This window comes from Procambarus clarkii, chromosome 76 (assembly GCF_040958095.1).
Source record: "Procambarus clarkii isolate CNS0578487 chromosome 76, FALCON_Pclarkii_2.0, whole genome shotgun sequence".
NCBI lineage: Eukaryota > Metazoa > Arthropoda > Malacostraca > Decapoda > Cambaridae > Procambarus > Procambarus clarkii.
In genome coordinates, this window is record NC_091225.1 from 8,831,163 (window position 1) to 8,842,873 (window position 11,711).

The following is an 11,711-nucleotide window of genomic DNA, read 5'->3' on the forward strand; positions in this document are numbered from 1 at the left end:
GGCTCCTGCCAATCAAAGTAGGAAACTTGCACCTAGATGGCTGGGCCCTTACCGAGTAATTGAAAGAAAAGTTCCGGTTAATTTTGTTTTTAAATGTATTTTTGAAGACCAAGTTGAGAGAACTATTCATATTAATAAATTAAAACCTTATCACTCGAGGGAGGAACTAGAAGCTGCCTTCAGCAAGTCTAATTCCTGACCTGTCTAATGATCCAAGTGCTGAGTCAGGTGATGAGGATGACCTTCTGTCAGATCTCATCAGTAGTCAAGTTCAATCTTGTCACCCCATGGTAACAAGGTCGCGAGCTGTACAGTAAATTGTTAATGATCTCCCCTAGTCAGGTTTAGTAACTTCATAATATTTATCCTGTAGAGGCACTGGTGTGTATTTACTGATGTACATGACTCAGGTAGCATACTTGCCTTACTCTGAGGTCTTCCAACTTCCTATACCTCAGAGTAATATCCATGCTTCCGCCATTTGTTGTTGTCTGTCTTTCTCAGGTTTGATGGTACACCAGTTAATAATAATAATAATAATAATAATAATAATAATAATAATAATAATAATAATATTATTTAGGCAAAGGTACATACATAAAGAGATTTTACAAAGTTTGTTGGCTTTATAGATAAGAGCTAGTACATACAATGCCTAAAGCCACTATTACGCAAAGCGTTTCGGGCAGGAAAAAACACTACTGACTAAAGCTTAAAACTAATGGGTAAAAAGAAAAAAATGCGTTGAGTACAAATAAAAATAGAGGTAAAAGAGGGGGGAACATTGTTGAAAAAACAGCACAAATACAATTACAAATTATTACAGAAAATTACATTAAAACAGCGTTGAATTGTAAAAAAAAAAAAAAAAAAAAAAAAAAAAAAAAAAAAAAAAAAACATACATAGGTTGACAATAGAGAGGTAAGGTAGGTTACAGGGAATTTATTAGGTATAGCTTCGTTTTTAACTTAAACTGGTTGAGAGAGGTACTGTCTTTAACATGGTTGGGAAGGTCATTCCACATCCTGGGCCCCTTGATTTGTAGAGCATTTCTGGTTTGATTAAGTCGTACTCTAGGAATATCAAAACTGTATTTATTTCTGGTGTGGTGCTCATGGGTTCTGTTACAACCTTCTATGAAGCTTTTGAGATCAGGATTGGTATTACAATTTAGCGTTTTGTATATGTATAGTACACATGAGAGAATGTGCAGTGACTTAATGTCTAACATATTCAGGGATTTGAATAGGGGTACCGAGTGATGTCTGGGGCCAGAATTGGATATTGTCCTAATAGCAGCTTTGTGTTGAGTAATTAGAGGACGTAAGTGATTTTGGGTAGTAGAGCCCCAAGCACAAATACCATAGTTGAGATATGGATAGATAAGGGAGTAATAGAGAGTCACCAGGGCAGGGCGTGGTACATAATATCTGATCTTAGAAAGAATGCCCACAGTTTTGAAACTTTTTTTGCATATGTTTAGAATGTGTCCCTGGAAATTCAGCTTGTGGTCAATGAGAATGCCAAGGAATTTGCCATCTAATTTGTTACAAATTTGGGTATTGTTTATTTTGAGATTTATTTGATTAGAGGATTTATTGCCAAACAGAATATAGAAAGTTTTGTCAATGTTAAGGGTGAGTTTGTTGGCAGTTAGCCACAGATGGACTTTATTTAGCTCAGTATTTACTGTGGCATTTAGAGCAAGGGGATCAGGACTGGAGTAAATGAAGGTTGTGTCGTCAGCAAATAGGATTGGTTTGAGGTGTTGGGAGGCATTTGGAAGGTCATTAATGTAGATGAGAAAGAGGAGAGGGCCAAGTATGCTGCCCTGGGGAACACCAATGTTGATGGGTAGGGTGGGCGAAATTGTATTATTCACAGAAACACATTGGAGCCTGTCAGTAAGGTAGGATTTGAGGTATTGTAGGGAGTGTCCTCTGACACCATAATGATGTAATTTAAGAAGAAGGTTTTGGTGGTTGACAGTATCGAAAGCTTTACGCAGGTCCACAAATAACCCAACAGGGAACTCATTTTTATCAAGAGCTGTATGAATCGAGTTAAGCATACTAATAAGTGCATCGTTAGTGCTTTTTTTGGGCCTGAAGCCATATTGGCAAGGGCTAAGTATATTGAGTTTGGCTAGATATGAGTAAAGCTGCTTATAGATTAGTTTTTCAAAATTTTTTGACAAGTTTGGCAGGATTGATATAGGTCTGTAGTTGTTAACATCTGTGAGATCACCACATTTGTGGACAGGCGTTACTCTCGCTTTTTTTAGAATATCTGGAAAGGTTTGGAGTTCAAGTGACTTGTTGAAGAGCAAAGCAATAGCAGGGGCTAAAGATCTGGAGGCTTTTTTGTAGATTAAAGTTGGTATCTCCTCAAGGGCACCAGATTTGGTTTTAAGGGAAAGGATTATCTCATTGACGTCAATGGAATTAATAGGCTTTAGGTACAGAGACTGGGGATAGTTCCCTGTAAGATAGTCCTTAATGTCAGTACTGGAAGATGGAATATCATTAGCAAGGGATGAACCAATGGAAGAGAAGAACCTATTGAACTCAATAGCAGAATCAGAGGCTGAAAGCTGACCATCGTTATTAGACAGGAGAGTCGGTTTGTTATTTAAAGACTTTTTTGATCCCAATATTTGTGAAATTGTTCTCCATGTTTGTTTAATGTTGCTCTTTATTTGGGTAAATTTATCTTCGTAGTATTTAGTTTTGGCTCGTCTAATTATCTTAGATAGCAATAATGAGTAATTCTTTGAGAATTCTTTGGAGACAATCCCTAACCTATACTTTTTCTCAAGGTCATGTTTTTTATTAATAGATTTAAGTATTCCCTTTGTAAGCCAGGGATTGTTAAGCCTTTTGGTTGTGACTTGTTTTGTAAGCATAGGACAGTGGGTATTATAAAGGCTAAGAGTTATTTGAAGAAAAGATTGAACTGCTAGGTTGATGTCCTCTATGTTACCTAACTCGGACTCCCAGTTGACATTATCAGTAGCAGTTATAAAATTGTCTATAGCAGTTTCATTGTGTAGTCTAAAACGTATCTCTCTTGACTCAAGAGGTGGTTTGCTAATGTTAGTTAAGAGAAATGTGGGGTAATGGTCTGTAGTGCTATCGGTGATTATACCTGAAGTAAGCGGAGAGGTTATATTAGTCCAGATGTGATCAAGAGTCGTGGCAGTGCTATCAGTGATTCTAGTCGGTCTAGTGATTAAGGGTATGAGGAAGCAGGAATTCATACAGTTGAGGAAGCTAACAGCAGTAGGGTGTTCTGGCTCGCAGAGGTCAATATTAAAGTCCCCTGCGATAATTAGGTGGTTTTTGTTCAGTCTGTTATCAAGTATTAGATTTCTAAGGTTTGAGTTGAATTCGGACACATCAGTGTTAGGAATTCTATAAACTGCACCCACAGACAGGATAGACTCGGCACCCTTGACTCTGAAGCTGGCGAAGATATACTCCCCATAGCAGTCTCTAGTTCTAATTTCTGTTAAGCATGTTAGTTCTTGGTGGTAGTAAAGAGCAGTGCCACCACCTCTGAAGTTGACGACAGTTGTGGATTGCTGAGTAGTTAGGCATGTTAAAGAGTTGAGTAGTATCATCTTTCAACCATGTTTCAGTAAGTATAATAAAAGAGAAATTGTTGTCAATAGCTTCAATCAAGGCACTAACATCATCGAAGTGTTTGCCTAGGGATCTAACGTTCAAATTGATTACAGAGATATTGTGACTATGAGTTAATACATTGTTTACATCATGTGCTGCAAAATATCTGCAATTTAGATCATTAAAGTGATTATTGTCATAGATAGTGGATAAGAGGTTAAGTTCTGGGTCTATACTTGACTGCATAAAAAAAGCTGATTGCCGGAAAAACAAGAAAAACAAAAAGAAATAAATGTACACAATACTGTACCAAACAAACACAAAAGGGGCTTACAGGGGTACAATGGAGTAAGGGAGTATGGCTAGGCTAGGCAACCTAGGTAATGAATGAGATTAAAGAAAAAAACATATAAACATGGACTATACAAAACACAAGATATAGATATACAAAACAAAAATATAAACAAGACTAAGCAATACCAAAAAAAATTGAGCAAAAATGAAAAATGAGGTAGATTGCTTACAGGTACTCTCAGGTACACTGTAAGTAACAATAGACAGAAAATATATATCAATATAGAAAAGAATGTCACAATACAATAAGATAAGCAATCTAGCCTCCCAGTCACACGTGAACCAAGGATCGAGATCAGCAGGTCTGGAGATGACCCACCTGGCTGATAAGATCGGGGTCCGAGGCACGTTACATAAAGTCCTTCCCCCTTGTGCCCGGTAACTCGTCAATTGGTTATTCGGAAGGGGTGACTGGTGTACAGTCACCCAGCCGACACCTCACGTCACTAACGAGGTTGTCTCAGTCCAGCCATGCTGTCTTTGCGGAGCAGAGTCCAGTCACCGTCACAGCCGTGGACAAGCTGTCTCAAGGTCACCAACCAAGCCCACCAGCCGCGTAGTTAAGACTGCGGGAAAACCGAAAGTGGAAGACGAGTTGTCTACGAAGAACACTAATTGCAACGACTTGTCAGCTGTCTCAAAACCTGCGGTTGCGTCGTCTGCGGAAACCAAGATGCATCGCGGTGGTCTCGGGTACGAACAGCAGGTACAGAGTGCTGCTGAATCGCCAGAGGAGGTACAACCCTGTACCTCGGTCCAAGCTCAGCTGCACGGAAGGTGTACCGGCCCAGTAGTACCGGGATAACAAGTAAACGCCGGTAGATGACGTCGCCCAGGAGCTGAGGCAGGGCCCACCTGTCCTGTCACCATGCTATCCTATTCAACGCCACTCGAACCTCACTACCAACGCGAGACATCGTGACACATTGAAGCTTTGCTCTACTGTGGCAGCCATGGTTAACAACAATCCATCATGATTGTTTGGGAGCGATAAGAAGAGGTGAACCCGTGTTCCTGTTAGCAGGATCCACCTGAGCTGACGGCCGCCAGCTGTCACTCAAGTCAGGTGCGGGTAGTACGAGACCCCTGTACTGTCCGTAGTTGGCCGAGGCCGGAAATGGAACTTCCAGACGACCAGGATCTTCAAGCAACATGAGGTAGTCGCCAGAATCTACAGAAACAAAATGTCACCAGAAAAGAACTATAGAACTTCTTTATAGAAAAGTTTCTTATAAAAATAAATGCTATTAATATAGTAAACTGTGTTAACTCGGAACAGTTAGTTCAACTTTTAATTTTCCATCTGATAGTAAAGCACCTATACACCTTCGGAAAGTTCTCTGGAACAGTATTAAATGTTGAAAACTAGAACTAGTGAAATAGAGAAATAAATCTAGAAAGTGAACATATAGAAAATTGTTACTAGAAAATGACCCTGTCTCTAGATAAGTTGTATGAGTGAACTGGTTTGAGAACCATCTAGTAGGGTTTCTAGAAACGTTGATCAGTGGGGAACTTTATCTAGATTTTTCTAGATCCTGGATACTGATAGTTATATATTTTTTAAATTTTTTGTGGTTTACTGAACAATAAAGGTGTGGTATACAGTCTGGAGAATGTGTTCACCCGCTGTTGTTGTGGACTTGAATATGAACTCAGGGATATGAGGAGTTTGAGAAACTCATATCTAGTGTATTGTTGTTGGTTAAGAGGCATGTCTGTGGACATTGAATTTTTTTTAATAAAAATATTTTTGTGTATTTTCTTTAGATTTTAGGATCTGGATACGCTGTGGTGGGCAGTTGCCACAGGTGTGGAGTGGAATACTAGGTCCTTGAGAGGTAGTGTTCCTCTATTTTTAAACAATTTTTTATTATTTTATTTTTTTAATGACATTGATTTTTTTTAATGTCTCTATGTGATGTGCTGTAATGTGTTTGATCTTTATTCCAGGTGGAATACTGGGATAGCTGAAGGCTATCGGATGATTTTAGCTAGTTGGTAGTTGTTAGGTTTGGATTTTCCAGTTATTTGTTACTATATCAAGACAGGTATAGGATGTTTTGTCTTCCATGTTGTTGGAAGGGTACAGGGCTGCATCCAAGTTGGGCAGCCACGATTATGGGGACGGTCTCTGTCCTTATGTTTTGGGTTTTATTACTGTGTTTATTATAAAAATAAATAAAATGTTTATTCAGGTAAGGTACATACATACAAGAGATTTTACATAATTTTATCGATTTATAGATGGAGCTAGTACATACAATGCCTAAAGTCACTATTACGCAAAGCGTTTCGGGCAGGAAAAACATTAATGACTAAAACTTAATACTAATTGAGTATAAAGAATAAAATGTGTTGAGAACAAATAAAAATAAAGATAAAAAAGGGGGAAACATGGCTGAAAACGCAGCACAAATACAATTAGGTCGACAAACAGCGTTGTTTAAGAAAACAGACATGGGTTGACAATAGGGGGGTAAGGTAGGTTACAGGGAATTTATTAGGTAGTACTGGTTGGGAAGGTGTTACGAACCCGGATCCAGCGTCCGAGCCTGGAGCAGTGACAAACACGCCATCTGTGGGTCAGCTCCCGAAACCCCCGCCAAACGAACGACGACACCTAGTGAGGACAGCGCGTACTGGCCTCGAGGACCAGTTTCCAGTCTGGTTCAGCGCTCAACACCGCCGCTCCTGACCTCTGGTGAGGTGGTGCTCCGACGACAGCGCCATCTATGGACTGGATACGTCAGGTGTTTGTGCCCTAGCCTGTGAGTGTGGTGTATTAGTGTCCCAGTTATTGATGACGTGTCTGCTTACAGAGCCGACCTGGGACCACTGTGTTGAAGGTGGAGTCAGTCTACCCGAGGCAGCCAGTCTCCATACAGTGAAGTTTGCTGCAGCTGTTGTGACGTCGTCCCCCCGGAAGGACACTGTGGTGTGTTAAGCCTGCCAATGGAGTGGCAGTGAAAGGATTTACCCGGGACCGACGGTTGGAGACGATAATCCACTGGGGTATTGAGGACAGGAGGGTGATTGGTGATATCACACGAGACTCCTGTCTAGGGCGTACCCCTTTTATCGTTCGTGGAGTGGCCGTACCAGCCTTGGTGGCTCAGTACCTGCCAGCAGACCTGCTGGACGTGTGGTTGACGGCCTCCACGACGGTGCCCCCAGTGGACCTGTGTTTTGGCTGACCTGTGGCCAGGGTAGGCTCGGTATTCTCAGAAGACACGTCTTGAGGCCACGAAGAAAGCACCGCGGACTCAGCACCCAGCTTCTTGATCAAGAGTCTTCAGCAGAAGACTAGATTGTGCACGATCCCCTTGCAAAGTGTTAATACCCCTCCCCCTTGTGTACTCTTTTATTCTATATATTTAAACGGTGATGGTGAACATTATATTATATTAAGTTCTTAGCTTTCTTTCCCTACTCCCTTTAAGTTACTTGCGTCACGGATCTCATCCCTTGATAGCCACTACTGGCTTGGGAACGGATACATATATCTTCCTCTAACAACATCAGAGTGAGAACCCCGTTGCGTCCCGAGAGGGCCGTAACAGAAGGTCATTCCACATTCTGGGTCCCTTGATTTGTAGTGCATTTCTAGTTTGATTAAGTCGTACTCTTGGAATATCAAAACTGAATTTATTTCTGGTGTGGTGCTCATGGGATCTGTTACAACCTTTAATGAAGCTTTTGAGGTCAAGATTGGCATTACAGTTCAGCGTTTTATATATGTATAATACACATGAGAGAATGTGCAATGACCTAATATCTAACATATTCAATGATTTGAGTAGGGGTACCGAGTGATGTCTGGGGCCAGAGTTGGATATTGTCCTAATAGCAGCTTTGTGTTGAGTAATTAGAGGACGTAAATGATTTTGGGTAGTAGAACCCCAAGCACAAATACCATAGTTGAGATATGGAAAGATGAGGGAGTAATAGACACAAGTCTATCTATCTCCTTTCTTAAAAATTGGTGTCTCATTAGCAACTTTCCATAACTCTGGCACTCTGCCTAACTCTATTGATTTATTAAATATGGTAAACAGTGACTGGGAAAGCTCCTCTTTGCATTCTTTAAGCACCCTGGCGAACACTTCATCCGGCCCCTGGGGATTTGTTTGGTTTGAGTTTAACTATTTGTTTAATTACATCCTCCCTGGTAACTGCTAAACTAGTCAACCTGTCCTCAAGCGCAGACAGTCGCAGTGAGAGGGTGTGTTAGCCGGAGCCTCTGAGTGTAGTTATATTATCATAACAATATGGAAGTTGTGGTGAAGGAACTGATGAGTCTGGTTGGGGCTCTGAGGACAGAGTTGGACTCTTTATGGGAGGAGGTACGACAGCTGAAACAACAACAACAAGGAACGAAGGAGGAGACCAGTAGTAAAAAGACCTCGTCTTGGAAAGTTGTAAAAGACAGGGGCTTTAAAAAGACTTTGATAAAGCCGCCTACAGACGCCCTAAGAACGTCTAATTCATTTGCCGGATTGGAGGACGAGTGCTGTGGTGAGACTGCGGATCATGCAAAAGGGAAAGCAACAAAGAGCAAAGAAGCGCAGGCCCCTCTGAGAGTAAAGGAAGTTCCTAAGCAAACCTTAGTTATGGGAGATTCCCAGATAAGGTATTTGGATAAAACGTTTTGTGCTAGAGATAGGGGGAACAGGTTAAGGGTTTGCTATCCCGGAGCTGGTATTGGTGATATTAAAAACAACATGAATGACATTATGGCTGGAAATGGGAACAATCCCGTTATTTGCATTAGCGCGGGAGGAAATGATGTTGGTCGAGTTAGGAGTGAGGAACTGATTCAGAGGTATAAAACAGCAATTGAATTAGTTAGAAGCAAGGGAGGAATCCCGATCATATGGGGCATTCTTCCTGGAAAGGGAGTGGGAAATGAATGGATGTCGAGGGCACTTGGTGTCAATTGCCGGCTGGAAAGATATTGCAAATCAAATGCAATATCTTTCATAGACAACTGGGAACACTTCTATGGAAGAAATGAAATGTATGCTCGTGATGGGGTGCATCTATCGAGGGCTGGGGTTGTTGTTGTTGCGAACTCGTTGGAACCAGTGGTTAGAGGCGTTTGTTTGGGCTTAAACTGTTAGTGGATAGTGGTATGGAATCGATTTGGAGGAAGGAGGTAATAAAAGTACGTGTTTGTGGGAGAAAAGAATTGGCAAAATGATCAGGAAAAGAGAAGTGCCTCAAAATAACAATTCACTTAGGGTATATTACACTAACACTAGAAGTCTAAGAAATAAAATAAATGAACTTTTTTTTTTTTTGTTCCAGGTAGCGAATCTTTAACAACAACAACAACAAATAAATGATTTAAATGCTCTTGTCTGCACAGAAAAAATAGATATTATTGCACTTACCGAAACGTGGAAAATAGAGAGCTATTAGCTGAATATCAAATAAATGGATTTAAACTTTTTCACACAGATAGATATATTAGATGAGGGGGAGTAGTCATATATGTTAGGGACAATTTGAAATGTAGTCTCAAAGAGAGAATCAAAACTGAGCCACATACAGAAACTATTTGGATAGAATTAAACGAAAAAGCAAATAACATTATTATAGGAGTTATATATAGGCCACCAAATTTAGACAGAATGGAAGCAAAGCATCTATGGGATGAAATATCTAGAGCATCTAGATCTAACAGTATTTATATCATGGGTGACTTTAATTTTAGTGGAATAAACTGGTTGAACCAAACAGGGAATAATGAAGCAGAAGATTTTCTAGAATTAATTGACGATTGCTTTCTTACGCAACACATTAAGGAACCAACGCGGGGAAAATAATATTTTAGATTTAGTGTTAACTAACAGGGAAACACAAATTAAGGACATCGAAATAGGGAGTGAGCTAGGGAACAGTGATCATAAAGAAATCACATTTAGCATTCAATGGAATAGATCTGTAGGAGAAAACTCTGTTAAAGTGCCTGATTTTCGAAAAGCTGATTTCAATAGCCTAAGAAATTTTTTGGGTCAAATAGATTGGAAAGTCTTGGGTATGGGTTGTGGGCCGGTATTGGATCTAGACGTGGACCCAGCGATAGGTGACGTGAAAGGAGTTTTCGATGTGGATTCAAAATATAACCTATTTAAAAATATTCTAACCAAAGCCCAGGAATGTAGTATGCCATATAAATTGAATAGATCAAATACTAATGATCCAAAGTGGATAACAAAGGATCTGAAGAACCTTATAGGTAAAAAGACAGCGTGGCAGAAAAGGATTAAGAATGGGGAGGTCTGTTTAGAACAGGAATTCGTACAACTGGTTAGAAATACTAAAAAAGAGATTAGGAAAGCAAAAAGAAACTATGAAGTTCGCATAGTAGAGCAAGCTAAAACAATTCCTAAAGTTTTTTTTCAATTATACCGTACAAAGATTAGGGAAAGGATAGGTCCATTAAAAAGTGAGACAGGTCAAATAACAGATAGTGATGAAGAGATGAGTAGTATTTTTAATAAATATTTTATATCTGTATTTACTAAAGAGGAACTTAACAATATGCCTTCAGCCGAACAAGTCGATGTGGGTGGGGACGAGGACAGGTTGACAAGTTTAGCAGTTACCAGGGAGGATGTTCTTAAACAAATAGTAAAACTCAAACCAAACAAATCCCCAGGCCCGGATGAAGTGTTTGCCAGGGTGCTTAAAGAATGCAAAGAGGAGCTTTCCCAGTCACTGTCTACCATATTTAATAAATCAATAGAATGGGGCTTCGTAGCCTGGTGGATAGCGCGCAGGACTCGTAATTCTGTGGCGCGGGTTCGATTCCCGCACGATGCAGAAACAAATGGGCAAAGTTTCTTTCACCCTGAATGCCCCTGTTACCTAGCAGTAAATAGGTACCTGGGAGTTAGTCAGCTGTCACGGGCTGCTTCCTGGGGGTGGAGGCCTGGTCGAGGACCGGGCCGCGGGGACACTAAAGCCCCAAAATCATCTCAAGATAACCTCAAGGCAGAGTGCCAGAGTTATGGAAAGTTGCTAATGTGATACCAATTTTCAAGAAAGGAGATAGATCACTTGCGTCAAACTATCGGCCAATTAGCCTAACGTCTATTGTTGGAAAGTTACTTGAATCAATAATTGCAAATACAATTCGTCTCCATCTTGAAAAACATAAATTAATAAATGAGTCACAACATGGTTTTACAAATGGCCGTTCATGTTTAACAAATTTGCTAACTTTTTATTCCAGCATAGTTGAGGCAGTTGATAGTGGTAAGGATTGTGATGTTGTGTACCTTGACTTTAGCAAAGCTTTTGATACAGTGCCACATGAAAGACTAATTAAAAAAATAGAGGCTCATAGTATTGGAAGTGCTATATTAAGTTGGATTAGGGCATGGCTATTCCAAAGGAAACAGAGTTAGTATAAATGGGGTTAAGTCAGAGTTGGTTAATGTTGTTAGTGGAGTGCCTCAAGGCTCTGTCCTGGGACCTCTGTTTTTTTTTAATATATATCAATGATTTAGTTTCAGGTTTGAGTAGCAACATTGGCAAATTTGCCGATGATACAAAAATCGGCAGGGAAATTAACATGGAAGAAGCTTCACTATCACTTCAAGTTGACCTAAATAGGGATTTGAAATGGTCAAAGGATTGGCAGATGCAGTTTAATGTTGATAAATGTAAAGTTTTGAGGCTAGGTAATTATGATAGAGTTACAAGATACGAGCTAGATG